The following is a 26,076-nucleotide window of genomic DNA, read 5'->3' as shown; positions in this document are numbered from 1 at the left end:
AGGTTGGCCAAACATGCTCTATGTTACACATATACTGCCTCTCAAAATTATAGGAATTCGGCCGTTGCACTTCAAGCAATAATTCGTTAACACCAAATCCGACAAACATGACAGAGGCAGCTATTAACGTACGGCAGACAGACAGACAGACACTAACTGGCTAACAAATGCGGACGGGAGACAGACGAGCAAGCTGGGGACGAGAGACTGACCAAGAAAACAAGTACAATTTAACAAGTAAATGAAACAACATATCTCCAATCACCTAACTTCTATTAAACTGCCATTTCTGGCGAAGACCTGGCGCAGCACCCCCAAAACGCTCTCCCGAACCGTCCGCTGCCAGCCGCTTCAACGGACGCAGGAAGGCGCGCCGATCTCCCGTCTCACGGCGTCGCAGCTCGCCCCAGCCACACCGATGTCGTGGGTTGACTCCTGTTACTCTCGTGTCGGCCGCGAAGCCACAACCCCTCGCTATACGGCGCGGCCCACTCGACTGACGTGGGGACCTCACATGCGTCGACGCTCAAGACGGACAAGTCATCTCGAGTCCCAGTGCGTGACCGACCAACCGATCGATCCAACCGCCGATACCTATTGCCTGAACAAACTCGAGCAGACTGGCGGCTTAACACATACTAGCACTCCGGACGACAGACAGACACTGACTGCCCCACACTGACCCAGCTGGCCAACTGACCAGACTTGCCACCTAGCGAGCTCATTGCGCCCCTTAAATGCAGGTGAACAGGCAACCTTTCCCCTTTCCCACCAGAGGGAGAAACCAAAGCTGCGATTGCCACAGCGGCGCCACCACCGGAAACGGAGGGCGACTGCTTCACACTACGCGCTGCGGCGCTCTTCAAAACAGCAAATTTCCCACGGCTCAGTCTATATATGTACATCGCATCTACTGATTTCCGTCCCATTCGGATAATTCCTTCGTGAATGAGATTTTCAGTCGGCAGCGGAGTGTGCGCTGATATGAAACTTCCTGGAAGATTAAAATTGTGTGCCGGTCCGAGATTCGAACTCGGGACCTTTGCCTTTCGCGGGAAAGTGCTCTACCATCTAAGTTACCCAAGGACGACTTACGCCCCGTCCTCACAGCTTTACTTCTGCCAGTACCTCCTTTATTACCTTCCAAACTTTACAGAAGCTCTACTGCGAACCTTACAAAACTAGCACTCCTGAAAGAAAGGATATTGCGGAGACATGGCTTAGCCACAGCCTGGAGTATGTTTCCTCAAGGTTCGCAGGAGAGCTTCTGTAAGGTTCGGAAGGTAGGAGGCGAGGTACTGGCAGAAGTTAAGCTCTGAGGACGGGGCGTGAGTCGTCCCTGGGTAGTTTGGATGGTAGAGCACTTGCCCGCGAAAGGCAAAGGTCCCGAGTTCGAGTCTCGGTCCGGCACACAATTTTAATCTGCCAGGAAGTTTCAATTCCTTCGTGGTGCGTCGCTGTAGGATTTTAGCAAGAAGAAGTTTCTAAAATGTCTGAAAGTGTGCGTCAAGTACATTGGAAGTCGCTAAGAGGTCTCATTCTCAAATATTGGACGAATATAGTCTGCGTAATTTCTACGACCGGAGTTACGCTGCCTGAATACACACACACTGCTAACTTTCGTACTCAGTGTGTTGATCATTTAAGGGTAGTCTATACGTCTTATTGGGCAGATATCGGTAGCAATTTAATTTTTCTGATTTCGGTCAGTTATTATATCAAGTATTGAAAATCGAAATTTTGATGCCAGTTGCAGCTGTCAGAAAGGTAACCTTCAAATGAAACCGGGTGAGCGGATAATCATTTTACCCGTCTGCTGGCGTAGTCGTAAGATGTGCCACGTATGCGGAAATGAAGATTAAGACAAAGGAATGGGATGGCGTATTGCTACCAAACAACCTCCCAGCGGAACGCTAAAGAAGAAGGAGACACGCATTGTGTCGCCTATATTTTGCATGCAGAAGCAGTACTGCCAGCAGCAGAGTAATTGAGTATCGACCCTGACCGCCTTGTCATACGCATTCACATCTGCATCTCACTAGTGGCCCAGTCTTCTGCTGGTGGGTCCGCATCCCAGATAGCAGCCATGCAGCCAGCTGGCGGCCGTCCAATTACACTCGATGGACGCTCTAACATCGTAAATACTCGGTGTGCGTCGTAATTGGACTAACCCCGTCTGCGTGGTAAAATGCTACACACACCATTCCCTCCCCGTACATTGGATATAATATCTAAACTTCCTACTACCTATCATTCTCTGTTGCAGTGTTCCTCGATGACACTGATCTACTTGTTCCCCACCGACCGGCGTACGGAACAACAGAGCAGTCTCAGTCACTTCAGTAAACTGCCGACACTTTCCGCTGCGTCACACTGTTCCTTGTCACCTACCCTGCGAGGTCAGTCTCACGTTTCCCTGACCTGTTGCGACTTTCAGACTGTTTACGAGAATGGCTTTACAAGCGGATCTTAAGTCATTTAGAGCACAACACTTATCTATACGAGTATATCATACACTACTGGCCACTAAAATTGCTACACCAAGAAGAAATGCAGATATTCATTGGACAAATATATTATACTAGAACTGACATTTTCTGGAACTACATTTTCACGCAATTTGGGTGCATATATCCTGATAAATCGTTCCCAGAACAACCACCTCTGGCCGTAATAACGGCCTTGATACGCCTGGGCATTCAGCCAAACAGAGCTTGGATGGCGTGTACAGGTACAGCTGCCCATGCAGCTTCAACACGATACCACAGTTCATCAAGAGTACTGACTGGCGTATTGTGACGAGCCAGTTGCTCGGCCACCATTGACCAGACGTTTTCAGATGGTGAGAGATCTGGAGAATGTGCTGGCCAGGGCAGCACTCGAACATTTTCTGTATCCAGAAAGACCCGTACAGGACCTGCTACATGCGGTCGTGCATTATACTGCTGAAATGTAGGGTTTCGCAGGAACAGAATGAAGGGTAGAGCCACGGGTCGTAACACATCTGAAATGTAACGTACACTGTTCAAAGTGGCGTCAATGCGAACAAGAGGTGACCGAGACGTGTAACCAATGGCACCCCATACCATCACGACGGGTGATACGCCAGTATGGCGATGACCAATACACGCTTACAATGTGCGTTCACCGCGGTGTCGCCAAACACGGATGCGACCATCATCATGCTGTAAACAGAACCTGGATTCATCCCAAAAAATGACGTTTTGTCATTCGTGCACCCAGGTTCGTCGTTGGGTACACAATCGCAGGCGCTCCTGTCTGTGATGCTGCGTCAAGGGTAACCGCAGCCACGGTCTCCGAGCTGATAGTCCATGCTGCTGCAAACGTCGTCGAACTGTTCGTGCAGATGGTTGTCGTCTTGCAAACGTCCCCATCTGTTGCCTCAGGGATCGAGACGTGTCTGCACGATCCGTTACAGCCATGCGGATAAGATGGCTGTCATCTGGACTGCTGGTGATAGGAGGCCGTTGGGATCCAGCACGGCGTTCCGTATTACCCTCCTGAAGCCACCGATTCCATATTCTGCTAACAGTCATCGGATCTGGACCAACGCGAGCAGCAATGTCGCGATACGATAAACCACAATCGCGATAGGCTACAATCCGACCTTTATCAAAGTCGGAAACGTGATGGTACGCATTTCTCCTCCTTACACGAGGCATCCCAACAACGTTTCGCCAGGCAACGCCGGTCAACTACTGTTTGTGTATGAGAAATCGGTTGGAAACTTTCCTCATGTCAACACGTTGTAGGTGTCGCCACTGGCGCCAACCTTGTGTGAATGCTCTCTAAAGCTTATCATATGCATATCACAGCATCTTCTTCCTGTCATTAAATTTCGTGTCTGTAGCACGTCATCTTCGTAATGTAGCAATTTTAATGGTCTAGTGGTAGCGTCTTTGATTCATAATCAAAACGTCTTCGGTCCCGGGTTCGATCCCCGCCACTGCCTAAATTTTGATAAATAATCAGCATTGGTGGCCGAAGACTTCCGGCATAAGAAGTCAGCCTCATTCTGACAACGGCCTTGTCAAAGAGGGCGGAGGAGCGGATAGAGGTTCAGGGCAGTCTCTTGTCCTAGGGGTGGGAAATTGCCCCTAAAGGCGGAAGAATCAGCAATGATCAACGACATGACGATGCAGAAGGCAATGAAAACCACTGCATTAAAGACACGTAACGTGTATCCACAGGACATGTGGCCTGTAATTGAAGAAGTGTCATGATGATCTCTCCATTGGCAAAAGATTCCGGAATAGTCCCCCATTCGGATCTCCAGGAGGGGACGGCCAAGGGGGAGGCTACCATGAGAAAAAGATTGAATAATCAACGAAAGGATAACGTTCTACGAGTCGGGGCGTGGAATGTCAGAATCTTGAACATGGTAGGGAAACAAGAAAATCTGAAAAGGGAAATGCAAAGGCTCAATCTAGATATAGTAGGGGTCAGTGAAGTGAAGTGGAAGGAAGACAAGGATTTCTGGTCAGATGAGTATCGGGTAATATCAACAGCAGCAGAAAATGGTATAACAGGTGTAGGATACGTTATGAATAGGAAGGTAGGGCAGAGGGTTTGTTACTGTGAACAGTTCAGTGACCGGGTTGTTCTAATCAGAATCGACAGCAGACCAACACCGACAACGATAGTTCAGGTATACATGCCGTCGTCGCAAGCTGAAGATGAACAGATAGAGAAAGTGTATGAGGATATTGAAAGGGTAATGCAGTATGTGAAGGGGTACGAAAATCTAATAGTCATGGGCGACTGGAATGCAGTTGTAGGGGAAGGAGTAGAAGAAATGGTTACAGGAGAATATGGGCTTGGGACAAGGAATGAAAGAGGAGAAAGACTAATTGAGTTCTGTAACAAGTTTCAGCTAGTAATAGCGAATACACTGTTCAAGAATCACAAGAGGAGGGGGTATACGTGGAAAAGGCCGGGAGATACGGGAAGATTTCAATTAGATTACATCATGGTCAGACAGAGATTCCGAAATCAGATACTGGATTGTAAGGCGTACCCAGGAGCAGATATAGACTCAGATCACAATATAGTAGTGATGAAGAGTAGGCTGAAGTTCAAGACATTAGTCAGGAAGAATCAATACGCAAAGAAGTGGGATGCGGAAGTACTAACGAATGACGAGATACGTTTGAAGTTCTCTAACGCTATAGATACAGCAATAAGGAATAGCGCAGTAGGCAGTACAGTTGAAGAGGAATGGACATCTCTAAAAAGGGCCATCACAGAAGCTGGAAAGGAAAACATAGGTACAAAGAAGGTAGCTGCGAAGAAACCATGGGTAACAGAAGAAATACTTCAGTTGATTGATGAAAGGAGGAAGTACAAACATGTTCCGGGAAAATCAGGAATACAGAAATACAAGTCGCTGAGGAATGAAATAAATAGGAAGTGCAGGGAAGCTAAGACGAAATGGCTGCAGGAAAAATGTGAAGACATCGAAAAGATATGATTGTCGGAAGGACAGACTCAGCATACAGGAAAGTCAAAACAACCTTTGGTGACATTAAAAGCAACGGTGGTAACATTAAGAGTGCAACGGGAATTCCACTGTTAAATGCAGAGGAGAGAGCAGATAGGTGGAAAGAATACATTGAAAGCCTCTATGAGGGTGAAGATTTGTCTGATGTGATAGAAGAAGAAACAGGAGTCGATTTAGAAGAGATAGGGTATCCAGTATTAGAATCGGAATTTAAAAGAGCTTTGGAGGACTTACGGTCAAATAAGGCAGAAGGGATAGATAACATTCCATCAGAATTTCTAAAATTATTGGGGGAAGTGGCAACAAAACGACTATTCACGTTGGTGTGTAGAATATATGAGTCTGGCGATATACCATCTGACTTTCGGAAAAGCATCATCCACACAATTCCGAAGCCGGCAAGATCTGACAAGTGCGACAATTATCGCACAATCAGCTTAACAGCTCATGCATCGAAGCTGCTTACAAGAATAATCTACAGAAGAATGGAAAAGAAAATTGAGAATGCGCTAGATGACGATCAGTTTGGCTTTAGGAAAAGTAAAGGGACGAGAGAGGCAATTCTGACGTTACGGCTAATAATGGAAGCAAGGCTAAAGAAAAATCAAGACACTTTCATAGGATATGTCGACCTGGAAAAAGCGTTCGACAATATAAAATGGTGCAAACTGTTCGAGATTCTGAAAAAAGTAGGTGTAAGCTATAGGGAGAGACGGGTCATATACAATATGTACAACAACCAAGAGGGAATAATAAGAGTGGACGATCAGGAACGTATTAAGAAGGGTGTAAGAAAAGGCTGTAGCCTTTCGCCCCTACTCTTCAATCTGTACATCGAGGAAGTAATAATGGAAATAAAAGAAAGGTTCAGGAGTGGAATTAAAATACAAGGTGAAAGGATATCAATGATACGATTCGCTGATGACATTGCTATCCTGAGTGAAAGTGAAGAAGAATTAAATGATCTGCTGAACGGAATGAACAGTCTAATGAGTACACAGTATGGTTTGAGAGTAAATCGGAGAAAGACGAAGGTAATGAGAAGTAGTAGAAATGAGAACAGCGAGAAACTTAACATCAGCATTGATGGTCACGAAGTCAATGAAGTTAAGGAATTCTGCTACCTAGGCAGCAAAATAACCAATGACGGACGGAGCAAGGAGGACATCAAAAGCAGACTCGCTATGGCAAAAAAGGCATTTCTGGCCAAGAGAAGTCTACTAATATCAAATACCGGCCTTAATTTGAGGAAGAAATTTCTGAGGATGTACGTGTGGAGTACAGCATTGTATGGTAGTGAAACATGGACTGTGGGAAAACCGGAACAGAAGAGAATCGAAGCATTTGAGATGTGGTGCTATAGACGAATGTTGAAAATTAGGTGGACTGATAAGGTAAGGAATGAGGAGGTTTTACGCAGAATCGGAGAGGGAAGGAATATGTGGAAAACACTGATAAGGAGAAGGGACAGGATGATAGGACATCTGCTAAGACATGAGGGAATGACTTCCATGGTATTAGAGGGAGCTGTAGAGGGCAAAAACTGTAGAGGAAGACAGAGATTGGAATACGTCAATTAAATAATTGAGGACGTAGGTTGCAAGTGCTACTCTGAGATGAAGAGGTTTGCACAGGAAAGGAATTCGTGGCGGGCCGCATCAAACCAGTCAGTAGACTGATGACCAAAAAAAAAAGCGTACTTTCGGAGGTTCGAGTCTTTCCTCGGACATGGGTGTGTGTGTTGATCTTAGCTCAAGTTAGTTAGATTAAGTAGTATGTAAGCCTGGGGACCGATGACCTCAGCAGTTTGATCCCATAGGCATTTACCACCAATTTCCAATTTTTCAGATTTAATACTAGCAATGCAAAATATGTATATTTATAGAAAAGCACTCCGTCTTCAGGCCACAAGTGGCCCATCGGACCATCCGACCGCCGTGTCATCCTCAGCTGAGGACGCGGATAGGAGGGGCGTGTGGTCAGCACATCGCTCTCCCAGTCATTATGGTGGTTTTCTTTGGCCGGAGCCGCTACTATTCGGTCGAGTAGCTCCTCAATTGGCATCACGAGGCTGAGTGCACCCCGAAAAACGGCAACAGCGCGTGACGGCCTAGATGGTCACCCACCCAAGTGCCGGCCATGCCCGACATATATTTATAGTAGAAATCTCGATACACATAGTTATAGGGCCGTTGTTGTTGTTGTTGTTGTTGTTGTTGTGGTCTTCAGTCCTGAGACTGGTTTGATGCAGCTCTCCATGCTACTCTATCCTGTGCAAGATTCTTCATCTCCCAGTACCTACTGCAACCTACATCCTTCTGAATCTGCTTAGTTTAATCATCTCTTTGTAGCCGACGTTTTTAACCAACCGTTAAAAATTTAAACGCAACGAATAACGCAATATTTTTCGAACCTGTACAGAAGGCAGCTATACAGGGCTTAACAGGTAGTATATAGCTTTTGTTTGCTTTCATGACCCAGAATTCGACTGTGGTACAGAATTTCACCTATTCTTTACCACAGAGGGACCAAGTAATCAGTCGACGCTAGAGATTAATTGATATTTATTCAGTACCGATGGTATTTCAAAACTACACTCCTGGAAATTGAAATAAGAACACCGTGAATTCATTGTCCCAGGAAGGGGAAACTTTATTGACACATTCCTGGGGTCAGATACATCACATGATCACACTGACAGAACCACAGGCACATAGACACAGGCAACAGAGCATGCACAATGTCGGCACTAGTACAGTGTATATCCACCTTTCGCAGCAATGCAGGCTGCTATTCTCCCATGGAGACGATCGTAGAGATGCTGGATGTAGTCCTGTGGAACGGCTTGCCATGCCATTTCCACCTGGCGCCTCAGTTGGACCAGCGTTCGTGCTGGACGTGCAGACCGCGGGAGACGACGCTTCATCCAGTCCCAAACATGCTCAATGGGGGACAGATCCGGAGATCTTGCTGGCCAGGGTAGTTGACTTACACCTTCTAGAGCACGTTGGGTGGCACGGGATACATGCGGACGTGCATTGTCCTGTTGGAACAGCAAGTTCCCTTGCCGGTCTAGGAATGGTAGAACGATGGGTTCGATGACTATTCAGTGTCCCCTCGACGATCACCAATGGTGTACGGCCAGTGTAGGAGATCGCTCCCCACACCATGATGCCGGGTGTTGGCCCTGTGTGCCTCGGTCGTATGCAGTCCTGATTGTGGCGCTCACCTGCACGGTGCCAAACACGCATACGACCATCATTGGCACCAAGGCAGAAGCGACTCTCGTCGCTGAAGACGACACGTCTCCATTCGTCCCTCCATTCACGGCTGTCGCGACACCACTGGAGGCGGGCTGCACGATGTTGGGGCGTGAGCGGAAGACGGCCTAACGGTGTGCGGGACCGTAGCCCAGCTTCATGGAGACGGTTGCGAGTGGTCCTCGCCGATACCCCAGGAGCAACAGTGTCCATAATTTGCTGGGAAGTGGCGGTGCGGTCCCCTACGGCACTGCGTAGGATCCTTCGGTCTTGGCGTGCATCCGTGCGTCGCTGCAGTCCGGTCCCAGGTCGACGGGCACGTGCACCTTCCGCCGACCACTGGCGACAACATCGATGTACTGTGGAGACCTCACGCCCCACGTGTTGAGCAATTCGGCGGTACGTCCACCCGGCCTCCCGCTTGCCCACTATACGCCCTCGCTCAAAGTCCGTCAGCTGCACATACGGTTCACGTCCACGCTGTCGCGGCATGCTACCAGTGTTAAAGACTGCGATGGAGCTCCGTATGCCACGGCAAACTGGCTGACACTGACGGCGGCGGTGCACAAATGCTGCGCAGCTAGCGCCATTCGACGGCCAACACCGCGGTTCCTGGTGTGTCCGCTGTGCCGTGCGTGTGATCATTGCTTGTACAGCCCTCTCGTAGTGTCCGGAGCAAGTATGGTGGGTCTGACACACCGGTGTCAATGTGTTCTTTTTTCCATTTCCAGGAGTGTATAAAGTACAAAAGTACAGGAATATATAAAACATATGTGTTGACATACTTTTATACCAAAGAAGACCAAAAACTGGACACTTCATTTACGGCCTTGCCGCAATGGATACATCGGTTCCCGTGAGATCACCGAAGTTAAGCGCTGTCGGGCATGGCCGGCACTTGGATGGGTCACCATCCAGCCGCCATGCGCTGTTGCCATTTTTCGGGGTGCAGTCAGCCTCGTGATGCCAATTGATTAGATACTCGACCGAATAGTAGCGGCTCCGGTCACAGCGATGTGCTGACCACACGCCCCTCCTATCCGCATCCTCTACTTAGGACGACACGGCGGTCGGATGGTCCCGGTGGGCCACTTGTGGCCTGAAGACGGAGTGCTCAAGTGCATTTGGTGTAGCTCTCATAATGTCTTGCATGGTGCAGGTGGTTGGTGATGAGGAGCACTGAGGGAAATGGCTGTTAGTCTGCCCAACGCCACACTGGCAAAGAACTGAGTCCACAAAGAAACCCCAAGTCCGCAGATTGGTCTTGCATCTCGTTTGATCGTAATCTATTGAGAGACCATATTTACTTCTCCGAATGTCCAGGGGAAGTTCTTCCTTTGGAGCCATCCATTCTCCCAAATACCGACATTTCTCCCGCCATTGCGAGATCCTTGCCACATGTGGATTCTCGATGAGAGCCTCAGATGTTGTCAAGAAGCTCTTTTTTGATTTCAGCCTAGGATGTGCGGGCTGACGACCTTATAGTGGATGGGTTTCCTTCGTTGTGGCCTTACTGTTCTCATATCTCACAGCTATCCCATGTCTGATTTCAGAAGGAGCTATGCCACCGAGGCAATGGAGTTTGTCCACAGGAATAGGTCTTAAGCAACCCTTGATATTCCGGCAAGACTAGAGCCACATCTACGTTTCTGGCATGGCTGGACTTGTACCATTCCGAACATGCATATTCGGCAGTGGAATAACAGAGAGCGCACAGTGCAAGGATTAGCACCCCATGGTGTACCTGTCAATTTTCGCACTGTGTTATTTCTGGATGCCACTTTCTGTTTGGTGTTTAGACAATGCTTTTTATATGTTAGAGCGCGATTCAGAGTGGATCCAAGATGTTTGAGAGTAGGATTATGACTCGAGTACGATGCCTCACCAGGGTATCTTTAAGGATCTATTTCCCTGTTTATTCTTCAGGGGTAAATCGCAGGTCTGAGTCTTGGCAGGATTAGGTTTCAAGTAATTCCCATGATACAATCTCAAAACAGTCAGCCTGAGTAGTGATAACGCAGTAATCAGCAAAAATAAAGCTTCGAGTTGCTTCAGGGTTGTTGTTGTTTAGGGTCAGTGTAGTGAGGAAGCGTTAGAAGGCGGTTCAATTGCCATAATTTTGGTGGTACAAAATAACAGGTAGATTTGGTAGTGACCGTTGAGAATAAGGGCTGGCCATCAGCTGTGCACTCTGTTTTGTGAATAATGCCGGGTGAAATTCGTTCAATTGAGAGAATGTGTCTTGCTGCTGCATACTTACAATAGCTTTTAGGGAATAAAGTTGAATTTTATGCAAGTTTGTTCTTAACGTGGACATGAGCAAATGTTTCCCCCAATTCCGGGAGTGTGGATTGTTGTTGTTTTTGTGGTCTTCAGTCCAGAGACCGGTTTGATGCAGTCCCCCATGCTACTCCATCCTGTGCAAGCTACTTCACCTCCCAATACCTACTGCGACCTACATCCTTCTGAATCTGCTTAGCGTATTCATCTCTTGGTCTCCCTCTACGATTTTTACCATCCACGCTTCCCTCCAGTACTAACTTGGTGATTCCTTGATACCTCAGAATATGCCCTACCAACCGATCCCTTCTTCTAGTCAAGTTGTGCAGAAAATTTCTCTTCTCCCCAATTCTATTCAATACCTCCTCATTAGTTATGTCATCTACCCATCTAACCTTCAGCATTCTTCCGTAGCACCACATTTCGAAAGCTTCTATTCTCTTCTTGTCTAAACTATTTATGGTCCACGTTTCACTTCCATAGCGCTGCAGTCATGGACTGTGCGGCTGGTCCCGGCGGAAGTTCGAGTCCTCCCTAGGGCATGGACGTGTGTGTTTGTCCATAGGATAATTTAGGTTAAGTAGTAGGTAAGCTTAGGGACTGATAACCTTAGCAGTTAAGTCCCATAAGATTTCACACACATTTGAACATTTTCACTTCCATACATGGCTACACTCCATACAAATACTTTCAGAAACGACTTCCGGACACTTAAATCTATACTCGGTGTTAACAAATTTCTCTTCTTCAGAAACGCTTTCCTTGCCATTGACAGTCTACATTTTATATCCTCTGTACTTCAACCATCATCAGTTATTTTGCTCTCCAAATAGCAAAACTCCTTTACAACCTATCTAATTCCCTCAGCATCACCCGACTTAATTCGACTACATTCCATTATCCTCGTTTTGCTTTTGTTGATGTTCATCTTATATCCTCCTTTCAAGACACTGTGCATTCTGTTCAGCTACTCTTCCAGGTCCTTTGCTGTCTCTGACAGAATTACAATGTCATCGGCGAACCTCAAAGTTTTTATTTCTTCTCCGTGGATTTTAAATCCTACTCCGAATATTTCGTTTCCTGTACTGCTTACTCAATATACAGTTTGAATAACATCGGGAATACGCTACAACCCTGTCTTACTCACTTCCCAACCAACGCTTCCCTTTCATGCCCCTCGACTCTTATAACTGCCATCTGATTTCTATACAAATTGTAAATAGCCTTTCCCTCCCTTTATTTTACCCCTGCCACCTTCAGAATTTGAAAGAGAGTATTCCACTCAGCATTGTCAAACGCTTTCTCTAAGTATACAAATGCTAGAAACGTAGGTTTGCCTTTCCTTAAGCTGTTTTCTAAGTTAAGTCGTAGGATTCGTATTGCCTCACGTGTTCCGACATTTCTACGGAATCCAAACTGATCTTCCCCGAGGTCGGCTTCTATCAGTTTTTCCATTCGTCTGTAAAGAATTCGCGTTAGTAATTTGCAACTGTGACTTATTAAATTGAAAGTTCGGTAATTTTCACATCTCTTAACACCTGCTTTCTTTGGGATTGGAATTATTATATTCTTCTTGAAGTCTAAGGGTATGTCACCTATCTCATACATCTTCTTCACCAGATGGTAGAGTTTTGTCAGGGCTGGCTCTCCCAAGGCTGTCAATAGTTCTAATGGAATGTTGTCTTCTCCCGGGCCCTTGTTTCGACTCAGGTCTTTCAGTGCTCTGTCAAACTCTTCACGCAGTATCATATCTCCATCTTCATCTACATCCTCTTCGATTTCCATAATACTGTCCTCAAGAACATCGCCCTTGTATAGACGCTCTATATACTCCTTCCACCTTTCTGCTTTCCCTTCTTTGCTTAGGACTGGGTTTCCATCTGAGCTCTTGATATTCATACAAGTGGTTCTCTTTTCTCTAAAGGTCTCTTTAATTTCCTGTAGGCAGTATCTATCTTACCCCTAGTGATGGACGCCTCTACGTCCTTACATTTGTCCTCTAGCCATCCCTCCTTAGCCATTTTGCACTTCCTGTCGATCTCATTTTTGAGACGATTGTATTCCTTTTTGCGTGCTTCATTTGCTGCATTTTTGTTTTTCTCCTTTCATCAATTAAATTCAGGCGTGCTGTATCGCGAAATTTACCTGAGAAGTTCTAGTAACATCAGTCAGACCCGACAGCCAACATGCATTCACACCATTTTTATCTCTATCTACAGTTTCGTTTTTGTACCGAAATTACTTAAAATTTAGATATCACACAGGTTTGGAAAAACTAGAGTATCAGGTTCTTAGCGTTTGATAAAGGTGTATTAGAGCTTACATGTATACAGGAAGATAATGATTTCGGCGCGTAGTTACTTTGATTCAGTAACTCGACTTTATTTTGGGCCGCACCGGTATTTTCGCCGTCGTGTTTGCTGTCTTTAATTAACCAAATTGTTCCCAGAGAGAATTCTTCCGACATCAATCCAATAACTTCACAGTGGCGTAGCAATTTTCAGTTCTAGTAATTCGACACGCCGATAATCGAACCAATTATGAATGGGCAGAGAGCGGAGAGGTGGCGTCATTAAACATCTATTCAGGCTCCATCTAGCGATCACCGCCTCCCGAAGGGGAATACTGAAACCTAGATAACGCCGACAGCTCTACGTTCGCTTAATCTATAATTAGTGCACCGTCTGCGACAGCCTAATTACGGAGAATTGTCCGACATAACGGAGAAACCCAGCTCATTATCTAAGTTAAAGCGACAAAGAGCTCTCCCGGCGCCTTTGTGTTCCGGACTGCATACTTGTTCATCAAAGAATTGAGAGCGGGATAAAGGAAATTGATTACGGAACTAACAGTGATTCCTGCTTTATTGCCGCCTGCTGACGTTCGTGGTTGTTCAACGACATTCTTTATCAGAGATAGAGCGTTTTGCTTCTTTCACTATCTATGATTAACGTTAATTAGCGTTTCGGTAGAGAGGAGAAGTTTGTGCTGTCATGAATGGCAGGTCACGAAGTGCACAGTAAGTGGGAAGGTAACACAAAATACTCAGCATGAGAGCTCTCTGCTAAAGGTATTTTTCATACTGTGCATTCTTACCCACATCAACACAAAATAACATCCCTGTAATGGACTGGCCTGCACGGACTCCTGACCTGAATCCTATAGAACGTTTGGGATGTTTTGGAACGTAGACTTCCTGCCAGGCCTCGCCAACTGATATCGATACCTCTCCTCAGTGCAGCACACCGTGAAGAATTGGCTGCCATTAGCCAAGAAACCTTCCAGCACCCGCTTCAACGTATGCCTGAGAGAGTGGAAGCTGTCATAAAGGCTAAGGATGGGCCAACACCACATTGAATCCCAGAATTACCGACAGAGGGCGCCACGTACTTGTAAGTCATTTTCAGCCAGGTGTCCGGATACTTTTGATCACATTGAAACCTCCGCTTTGAAAAATTAATGAATTACTGTGCTCTAAAACCTCTTACGTTATTTGATTTTCAAACGGCTGAGCAAAACTGAACGTACTCAGACATTTCGCTCTTTACTTCTGACCAACACTAAACTGACACACATTATTTTTAGCGCAACTCAATCTGACTTTCAAAAATCCCTACAAAAGAATGGCCCTGCCTAACAATAACCTATAACTTTCATGAATCACTTACCTCACAAAAATCTTCGTTACTCGAACTACTGCAATACAGCGAGTGCCAATACTGCCAGCTAAATAAAAGATTCTAACTACTGAAGGCACTAACTACTGATAGGCGTAGTCAGCAAATGAAAGTTTTTGGCATAGAACAAACGATGTATTTACCATAATAATGATCCAAAGTCATCATATATATATCAGTTCATGACATCCAGTCTAATTTACTCATTCTGATGGACACACGTCCAGATCGTCCGCTCTCAAAACTCTGACATCTCTCTCCCCACATCCACCACTGCTGGCGGCTCACCTCCAACTGCGCAACGCTACATGCTGTTAACAGCCAACTGCCCAACACTACAATAGCGACTATTCCAACAATGCCAACCAGCCACAGACTTCACACAGCACAGTCAGTGATTTTCATATAGAGCGCTACGTGGTGTTACTAACATAAAAACCTAAACAACCTACTTACAACATAGTGTAGCATTAGTAATGTTCAACTAATACTGCTTCATTTGTAAAGGTCCTTCTCGATCCCGCAAACTGTGAAATTCACTATTACCGGTTTCCATCAATGGTGTCTTTAGATCTGTTACAAATCGACAAACAGTGGTATAACCAAGTAAGTTCACTTGGCCTGAAGAGAAATCTAAAACAGGACTGATGACACATAACAAAAATAAAACAAACGTGATTAACAGCAATGCATAACACCTATTCATACCATGAAAATATTATGACGTAGGTTCAAATGGTTCAAATGGCTCTGAGCATTATCGGACTTAACATCTATGGTCATCAGTCCCCTAGAACTTACAACCACTTAAACCCAACTAACCTAAGGACATCACACAACACCCAGTCATCACGAGGCAGAGAAAATCCCTGACCCCGCCGGGAATCGAACCCGGGAACCCGGGCGCGGGAAGCGAGAACGCTACAGCACCACCACGAGCTGCGGACTCTGACGGACGTAACAACGTCGAAGGCTGTAATCTTGGTGCATGTCTCAAAGAAAATATGGGAAACGAGTCAAAACGCGTATAGTGAGCCGTTGGACCAAACTGAGTTTGATATAGTTTCATGTGGTGTTTTATGTGCCCTACATGTTCAACACACTCAGACTGAATCTATTTGTATAACACTGAGATGATATCCTGGGAATGAGTGATTGAAACAAATCGTATATTCGCCACATGGTTGAACGAATCAGAGCGTATAATGTCCACTATGTACATTTCACTTTCCTTTTCTTTCACCTAATTTGGCAATACTGTCAAGTTCAACTTTTTATATAAACAAGTGTTATATAAATAGATTCAGTCTGAATGCACATGTCGTTGTTCTGATCTTCAGTCCTGAGACTGGTTTGATGCAGCTCTCCATGCTACTCTATCCTGGGCAAGCTTCTTCATCCCCCAATACTTACTGCAACCTACATCCTTCTGAATCTGCTTAGTCTATTCATCGATAGGTCTCCCTCTACGATTTTTACCCTCCACGCTGCCCTCCAAAACTAAATTTGTGATCCCTTGATGCCTCAGAATATGCCCTACCAACCGGTCCCTTCTTCTTGTCAAGTTGTGCCACAAACTCCTCTTCTCCCCTATTCTATTCAATACCTCCTCATTAGTTACGTGATCTACTCATCTAATCTTCAGCATTCTTCTGTAGCACCACATTTCAAAAGCTTCTATTCTCTTCTTGTCCATACTATTTATCGTCCATGTTTCACTTCCACACATGGCTACACTCCACACAAGTTCTTTCAGAAACGACTTCCTGACACTTTAATCTATACTCGATGTTAACAAGTTTCTCTTCTTGAGAAACGCTTTCCTTGCCATTGCCAGTCTACATTTTATATCCTCTCTACTTCGACCATCATCAGTTATTTGGCTCCCCAAACAGCTAAACTCCTTTACTACTTTAAGTGTCTCATTTCCTAATCTAATTCCCTCAGCATCACCCGACTTAATTCGACTACAATCCATTATCGTCGTTTTGCTTTTGTTGGTGTTTATCTTATAACCTACTTTCAAAACAGTGTCCATTCCGTGCAACTGCTCTTCCAAGTCCTTTGCTGTCTCTGACAGAATTACAATGTCATCGGCGAACCTCAAAGTGTTTATTTCTTCTCCATGGATTTTAATACATACTCCGAATTTTTCTTTCGTTTCCTTTACTGCTTGCTCACTATACAGATTGAATAACATCAGGGAGAGGCTACAACCCTGTCTCACTCCTTTCCCAACCACTGCTTCCCTTTCATGCCCCTCGACTCTTATAACTGCCATCTGGTTTCTGTACAAATTGTAAATAGCCTTTCGCTCCCTGTATTTTACCCCAGCCACCTTCAGAATTTGAAAGAGAGTAGTCCAGTTAACATTGTCAAAAGCTTCCTCTAAGTCTACAAATGCTAGAAACGTAGGATTGCCTTTCCTTAATCTTTCTTTTGAGATAATGCATAAGGTCAGTATTGCCTCCCGTGTTCCAACATTTCATCGGAATCCAAACTGATCTTCCCCGAGGTCGGCTTCTACCAGTGTTTCCATTCGTCTGTAAAGAATTCGCGTTAGTGTTTTGCAGCTGTGAGTTATAAAACTGATAGTTCGGTAATTTTCACATCTGTCAACACCTGCTTTCTATGGGATTGGAATTATTATATTCTTCTTGAAGTCTGAGGGTATTTCGCCTGCCTCATACATCTTGCTCACCAGATGGTAGAGTTTTGTCAGGACTGGCTCTGCCAAGGCCATCAGTAGTTCTAATGGAATGTTGTCTACTCCCGGGGCCTTGTTTCGACGTAGGTTTTTCAGGCACATGTAGAGCACATAAAATACCACAGGAAACTACATCAACTTGTTTGCAGTAGTTCATAGGATTTTTCTGCATTGTCGCCTTCTCGCATTGTTTGATGTTGTCAGATCGTTGCTGTTAGTAGCACATAACAGCAGTATCCTGTCTCGTTTTCAGCGTACTGCGTACAACGGACTTACAAAAGGAAACTTTGATTGTAGGGGAAGAGGGTAAAGATCGCGAAACCAGAAAAAGAATGAAGAAATCGAAAAGAGAAATGGAAAGGAAAGTCAGATAAAACATCAGTTTATACTCTATTATTAGAGAAATAGAATTTGTTCTTCTAGATAGATGCTAATCAGGAGCAAAAGTTAGTGACAGAACTTCTTATTCATAGGCTGAAAGTTCTAGCTTTCCGCAAGTTATGAAGCAGTCGCCATATGGAAGTAGAACCTTTGCATATGACTCACAGCAAGTTCAGCCACTGGGAAAACTGAATTTTTGAAAGGCGTTTTATTTGCAACAAACAGCATTTTACATCTTCTTGTGTAACAAATATAAAAACTACACAGCCTGTTTTCTATGTATGGAACTAAACTCAGCCTGGAAGAGAGCCACAGAAAATTGCTTCAGCCCTCACAAGTTTTCTTTCTAAACCATGCTTTGACTGGTCTAACACATCTCTCGGACTCTTTGCTGTTGCTTATGGTGGCCAGAATATAAATCAACAGCCGTGCGCGGTAGCCGCGCGGTCTGGGCGTCTTGCCACGGTTCGCGCGGCTTCCGCCGTCGGAGGTTCGAGTCCTCCCTTGAGCAAGGGTGTGTGTGTATTTCGTCCTTAGTGTCAGTTGCATTAAGTCAGGTTGAGTAGTGCGTAAGCTTAGGGACCGATGGCCTCAGCAGTTTCGTCCCATGAGATCTTAACACAAATTTCCAAATAAATCGACATGTGATCCATGCTATTAAAACCACTCCTCTCCATTACTACAGTGACGGTACTGGTACAGCAACCGTAATAGCTTTTTATATACAAGAAAAAGTCTTAGTTGCACAAAATTAGTTTATTTGATCATCACATGTGACGCGTTTCGCTTGTTCTAAGCATCATAAGACAATCTGTGCAAATGACGAACTGGTGTAAGTATAAATTGCTATTTAAGACAATAATAAATGAATGAATTAGAAATAACAAAATGAAGATACACATCGACTGGACTATGAAGCACAGGGCCACATTTGTGTTTCAGGGAGTGGTGACGGATATAAATTTCAACTCATAAAATCTGATAATTTGTTTCATAATGTGGGGCCACAGTCATAATATATTTCTTTAAAGTCGGTACCGCCATTAGATTTTTTATTTATTTGCAGTGTTACGTTTACACGATCATGATTTTGGCTTTAAGTTGCCCTTATCAAGTGTTTTAATGTTATACAGTGCCTAAGATGGCATACGGTCATACTGAAATATGACAGTATGACATCTTAGGCACTGTATAACATTAAAACACTGCAAATAAATAAAAAAACAGCGTAGTGGCGGTACCGACTTTAAAGTCATAAAGTCTGGTTATAGTGCAATATTCCTTTTGTTAAATTTATTCATTTATTATTCTCTTTAATAGCAAATTATCCTTACACTAGTTTGTAATTTCCCCAGATTGTCTGATGATGCTTAAAACAGACGAAACGCGTCACATGCGAAGATCAAATAAACCTGTCTAGTGCAACCAAGATTGTTTTTCCTGTATCTAATAAACCATCTGATCCATGCTGCTGCATTCTGGTTTTTGAAAAGTTCTGCGTTACGTATAAGGAACGATGTGTGTCTATATTTTCCAGTTAGAGGACATTTCTTTTTATCTGCAGAAGGTCTTTGGACGAGTTGAGAGAATATTGTACCAAATTCTAGAAATTTTTAATCCAGAGTAGTATGTACAGTTTTATAATGAAGTTGGGGAATATCAGGTTCTTGCAAAAGACTGGGAGCTAGAGGATTATGAAGAACCGTCAAAGGCATGTTGAAAAGATAGATGGTATGAGTGACGCAAAAAGAATAAATTTGATAAAGTCAGAACTCAACAGGGTCAGTGAAGAGAATATGAAAATTAGAATAGCAATTTATTATTACTTTGACAGTCCTCCTAAATCATTCACAGTACTACGGTCTGCAGCTCGTGGTCTAGTGGCAGGCGTTGCTGCCTCTGGATTACGGGGACCCGGGTTCGATTCCCGGCCGGGTTGGGGATTTTCTCTGTCCGTAAACTGGGTGTTTGTGTTGTCCTCAGCGATTCACCACCATCATCATCATCATTCATGACAGTGGCTAGATTGGAAAGCGTAAAAATTGGACTGTGTAAAAATTGGGACTTTGTAACCAAACATCAGTGCTACCAAAACGTAGACATAATATACGCTGTGCTACTGAAAGACCTGTAATAGCATTATTATGCAAAACGGGAGAAGATAAAAGGCAAGATGTGAACAAATTACAGAGTTTTAGGTTCAGCATACACTGAAAGAGAACAACAACTTAATTTTACTTCACTGGCCTTAGAGATTCTATGCAGCAGCTTCTCTCCAGAATTTGTGCATTTTTATGTACAGTAGTGGAAAGTGAACTTGTTTTAGGTAGGAGACGATTTTGTGTTAACCTCATACTATGCATACTTATTTGTTGTTTGTGTGTGCCAAAGTACGTAAACGTGTCGAAATGTACAAATAAACTGTTATAACTCTGCTGAGCTACAGAAATCGTTTTATAAAATCAGCACACCCTTCTGAAACAGGAAAATGAAGGGAACTAAGTGAAAAACGCTCCTATTGGAGCACAAAAAAGGCGAATATGCTGCTCATTGAAAGACTCTGACAAAGAGTGAGGAACCAGCTGCTTCAACATTCATTCCGCTTTCTTCCCCAAAAATTTTGGCATGTAAACATATTCCCGCTTTTTGTGGTGAAAGGGAGTAGCAGAGAGACAGTGATGGTGGAAGAGAGAGAAGGCAGTGCAAGCGGAAGAGAGAGAGAGAGGAGTTAGTGATGGTCAGTGAGGGCAATGGCAGCTAGAGAGGAGAGACTAAGGTAGTAACAGTGGGAGCAGAAGAGGATACAGAAGAAATGAAGAAAAAAGAGGAGAATCGACACCATACATAGGTCTGGTGGGCCTGGACCGACCACACTGGCGACATTTAAGACGAAAACATTTTCCCAATTTTCCACGTACCCAAATGTTGAATTTTTCCGGACTTGGAATGAAAAATTCCAGGCAAACCATCCCCAAGGACTCGTGTGGAGTGGAGATGATGGTGGTTGAAGAGAAAGACAGCAGACAGTAACCGAGGAAGAAAGTGAGAGCGGTAACAGGAGGGAAAAAGAATGGGACAATGGCAGTGGCAGTGGGACAGATGTAACGTTAGGTGAGCCATTACAGAGTGAAGAAATACAAGTCACTTAGGAATGAAATAGACAGGAAGTGCAGGAAGATAGGGCAAAATAGCAACAAGAAAAATGTGATGAAATGTAAAAAGGAATGATTGTTGGAAGGACAGGCTCGGCATACAGAAAACTGACAACAACCTTCGGTGAAATTAAAAGCGAGGATGGTAACATTAACACTGAAATCGGAATTTCACTGTTAAATGTGGCGAAGACAGTGAAAAGGCAGGAAGAGTACATAGAATGCCTCTATGGGGGGGGGGGGGGAAGGACTTGTAAGTAGTAGGGCAAGGAGAGCACCACCACACATTGCAGTGTTGCCACATTTATTCAAGACGGCAGATCCAAGATGATGCAAAGGATGTGGCAACATCGCAGTGACATAACTGTGGAAAGTTCAAATTTTGACAGGAAAATAGGTCAATTGGGCTACCTCCATTAGCCTAACCCCTCCCCCCCCACCCCAACAAAATGGCGGGAAGTTCAAATTTTGATGTAAAAAAGGTCACTTGTGCTACCTCCACTAACCTAAGTCATCCAACCACCACCTCTTCCTTGGAATTGGCGGGAAAACGACTCAGACTGTGCTGAGCTGCTGGATAGGATGGATGAAAGTCTTTATTTTGCAAGCAGTGTTCTTGTCAACAATTTTAGTTTTTACAGGCAGTAGCTCCATCCAGTCTGTTCACCATGAGGTGTCAAATCCAACTGACCTAGTACACAGTACTCCAACCAGAGGGCGCTGTTGTCCCTCCTATGATGTAGACCATAATGGCTGGGGAAAAAATGGTGGCAAAAGGACTCATTCTGTGCCCAGCTGCTAGAGAGGAGGCAGTGTACTTTATTTATTTTCAACGAGAAGTTGGAACAATTTATTTAGGGACGGATTTCACGTAGTTTATTTACTATGCTGATACAAAACACTCGCCCTGGCGTGCTTGGGTTCATAGTAAATATCCTTCAGACCTGCAATCTATAAGTAAATTACCGAAATAATACGGTACACTTATGTACAGACATTCAAACAACTCGTAAATTGTCAAAATAATGCATGCATAACGTTCTGTGAACATGCCCACTAATTATAAATTGTCAAAATAATGCATTGCACTACTTATAGACATGTTCATAAAATAACACTGACACATAGACAAATTGCGTAAAACTGGCAAAATAGTGCACATATAAAGCTCTACAAACACGCTCACAAAGCTTAAACAGCTGAAATAATGAAGTACACAAACACTCATTGTACACTACTGGTCATTAAAATTGCTACACCACGAAGATGAAGTGCTACAGACGCTAAATTTAACCGACAGGAAGAAGATGCTGTGATACGTAAATGATTAGCTTTTCAGAGCATTCACACAAGGCTGGCGTCGGTGGCGACACCTACAACGTGCTGACATGAGGAAAGTTACCAACCGATTTCTCATACACAAACGGCAGCTGACTGGCGTTGCCTGGTGAAACGTCGTTGTGATGCCTCGTATAAGGAGGGGAAATGCGTACCGTCACGTTTCCGACGTTGATAAAGGTCGGATTGTAGCCGATCGCGATTGCTCTTTATCGTATCGCGACATTGCTGCTCGCGTTGGTCGAGATCCAATGGCTGTTAGCAGAATATGGAATCGGTGGGTTCAGGAGGGTAATACGGAACGCCGTGCTGGATCCCAAAGGCCTCGTATCACTAGCAGTTGAGATGACAGGCGTCTTATCCGCATGGCTGTAACGGATCGTGCAACCACGTCTCGATCCCTAGTCAACAGATGGGGACGTTTGCAAGACAACAACCATCTACACGAACAGTTCGACGACGTTTGCAGCAGCATGGACTATCAGCTCGGATACCACGGCTGCTGTTACCCTTGACGTTGCGTCACAGACAGGAGTGCCTGTGATGGTGTACTCAACGACGAACCTGGGTGCACGAATGGCAAAGCGTCATTTTTTCGGATGAATCCAGGTTCTGTTTACAGCATCATGATGGTCACATTCGTGTTTGGCGACATCGCGGTGAATGCACATTGGAATCGTGTATTCGTCATCGCCAACTGGCGTATCACCTGGCGTGATGTTATGGGGTGCCATTCGTTACCTATTGTTCGCAATGAGGGCACTTTGAACAGTGGACGTTACGTTTCAGATGTGTTACGATCCGTGGCTCTACCCTTCATTCGATCCCTGTGAAACCCTACATTACAACAGGATAATGCACGACCACATGTGGCAGGTCCTGTACAGGTGTTTCTGGACACAGTAAATGTTCTACTGCTGCCCTGGCCAGCATATTCTCCAGATCTCTCACCTATTGAAAATTTCTGGTCAATGGTGGCCGAGTAACTGACTTGTCACAATACGCTAGTCACTACTCTTGATGAACTGTGGTATCGTGTTGAAGCCGCATGGGCAGCTGTGCCTGTACACGCCATCCAAGCTCTGTTTGACTCAATGCTCAGGCCTATCAAGGCTATTATTACGGCCAGAGGTGGTTGTTCTGGGTACTGATTTCTCAGGATCTATGCACCAAAATTTCGTGAAAATGTAATGTCAGTTCTAGTATAATATATTTGTCCAATGAATACCCGTTTCTCATCTGCATTTCTTCTTGGTGTAGCAATTTTAATGGACAATCATTAAGAAATTCGAACCTGACGTATCAACGAACTGTTCTTTCAGAGTTACATGGTGGAATGACGACCGGATGCATTCTTCCTAGCAATCCTAACAGGACAGCCCATCCCATATGCAATACACCTCTGGCTGCGCACATGTTTACCTAGCCCCCGTGGCTGACTTGGCTTTCATAGCGGTGGGTCAAGTGCCAATTGAGATGTTTGCACAGTGGTTCACCCTCAGAGGTGCAGCTGAAAGGTTGTCAGCGTTATACTGATGTCACATGTCTAAGTAAATAAGAAACCAGTCTCCTGCTCGGAAATCATAAAGTGTCACAGAAATAGATAACGGTCGCTTTTGTAGGAGCTTTCATGATGTCTCAACTTGTCTGCATGGAAATTTTTGTCCTAACAGAACCTGTTTACGAAAAGAGATGAGAATAACACCAACTGCATTCTTCCTGATGCTTCTAACGATGCACCTCGTCCATCCCGGGAATCGTAACATCGTGCTTTCAACATATGTCTCAGAAATGGTAAGCGTTCTCACCGCTAAAAGCCTTCATCTTGTCTGTGCATGCTTGAAAAAACACTGTTAATCCTAAAAGCATTCATGTTGTTTGGAAAGAGAGCACTGTCTAAGCACAGTCGCGAAAATTAGAAGAATTATGCAAACAGTATTCGAAGCACTGTGCTACAGGAGAGAAAAATGGCTGAAATTTTCAGTGTCCTATAGCTACTGATCTGGAGTTGTCATAATGTCACAATGGTGGATGAGGGACAGCATCCCGGAAGAGATGGATGTCTGCTTCAATTTGTCTTTGAACACTTGAACAAAGAAGACGTCACTTACTCTCAGAACTTTCCGTAGATACCTTGCTCCCATCTTGTTCGAACTAGTCTCTAGAGACTCATATGTGCCAACACAAAGGATTCCTATGAATGAATGGAGCGTTCTGATTGACTCTTACTGAATTTACCCATCAAATTACTGATGCTGCTGGTGTGGAAGCACTGTATACCTTTTTTTCGGCAGATGAGACTTTCAGCGGCAAAACTGTTTTGTACAGATCGCCATATTCCACTGATAGTTAAACCCTGCAAAAGTGGTCTACAAATCGTCATATACGGAAGGAGTCTTTCTCAGTTACGCTGCTGTGCCACTGATGACGGAAGCTTGTACATTTCAGCGTGAAACCGATCTCCAACCCACCTATATATCGCCACAAACCCTACCAATGCAGTAAACACACAATTCGTATCCTGCACCATACAAAATCACCACTTCTGCATCCTGCATGTAGCTATCGACCATCAGACACTCCTACATATACTGCAAAGACAGACAGCATAAGCAAATGGACCATATATAGTCCTTGCATTACTAGATATTTCCTCAGAACTTGGTACATCCACCGTCACCGATGGTCAACATATGTTTCAGAAACAGTAAACATTCTCACTGCTCCAAGCCTTCATCATGTGTGTACATGCCTGCAAAAACACTGTTAATCATAAAAGCATTCTTGTTGTTTGCAAATACAGCACTGTCTAAGCACAGACGCGAAAATCAGAACAATTATACAAATAGAATTCGAAGCACTGTGCCACAGGAGAGAAAAATGACTGAATTTTTCAATGTCCTAGCGCTGCTGCTACAATCGCAGGTTCGAATCCTGCCTCGGGCATGGATGTGTGTGTTGTCCTTAGGTTAGTTAGGTTTAAGTAGTTCTAAGTTCTAGGGGACTGATGACCTCAGATGTTAAGTCCCATAGTGCTCAGAGCCGTTTGAACCATTTTTTGTAGAAATTAAGAATGATGCATTTTTGGTGCGGCTTAGTCAACGAAAAAGCAGACAGTAGCAGATGACTGTGGGAGTCAAGTGGAAGCTGCAGCTTTTCGAGTGAAAAGCTCAAGGGGGCTATTCTGGGCATCTTCATGCGAGGTCTGGAAGGAGGCAGACCCCTCTGTTGTAACGAGTGGTGTTGGATTGCGGAAGTTTTTGATGCTGGGTAGTGAACGACCGCTACTATTATTTAACTATTGAAGGGACTTTGTATTTTGGGAGGTCTGTCAGAGTTCCAGAGTAGGACTCTATTTCTTCTTGATTTACGGAACTGAGAGTAGACAGGACATGAGTTACTGTTCCTTGCATTTCACGTATTAACTATGAATAGTGATGTTGAACTCTGAGCAGTTCTAAGCTGACGAATATTTCGTGTTTTGTGATTATGAAATGGACTCAGGGATTTTGCTACCATTTTCATAACGCTCTCAGCATAACTTAGCCACATTTGATACAACTATTTTCTGACTTTATTTTAACTGAATATCGTAGAATCACTTCCCATATATTCGAGATGTCCTTTCTTGAATAAACATTGTTCACATAATGCTCTGTGGTCTACATCAATTACAGACATTACAATAGAACCCTTGTTTTTAAATTATTCACTTAACTTTTATTCTTGTGCATTTTGTTAACTCTCAATTCAAACAATG

Source organism: Schistocerca americana, chromosome 10, assembly GCF_021461395.2.
Source record: "Schistocerca americana isolate TAMUIC-IGC-003095 chromosome 10, iqSchAmer2.1, whole genome shotgun sequence".
NCBI classification, from domain to species: Eukaryota; Metazoa; Arthropoda; class Insecta; order Orthoptera; family Acrididae; genus Schistocerca; species Schistocerca americana.
Note: the sequence above shows the minus strand (reverse complement) of the source record.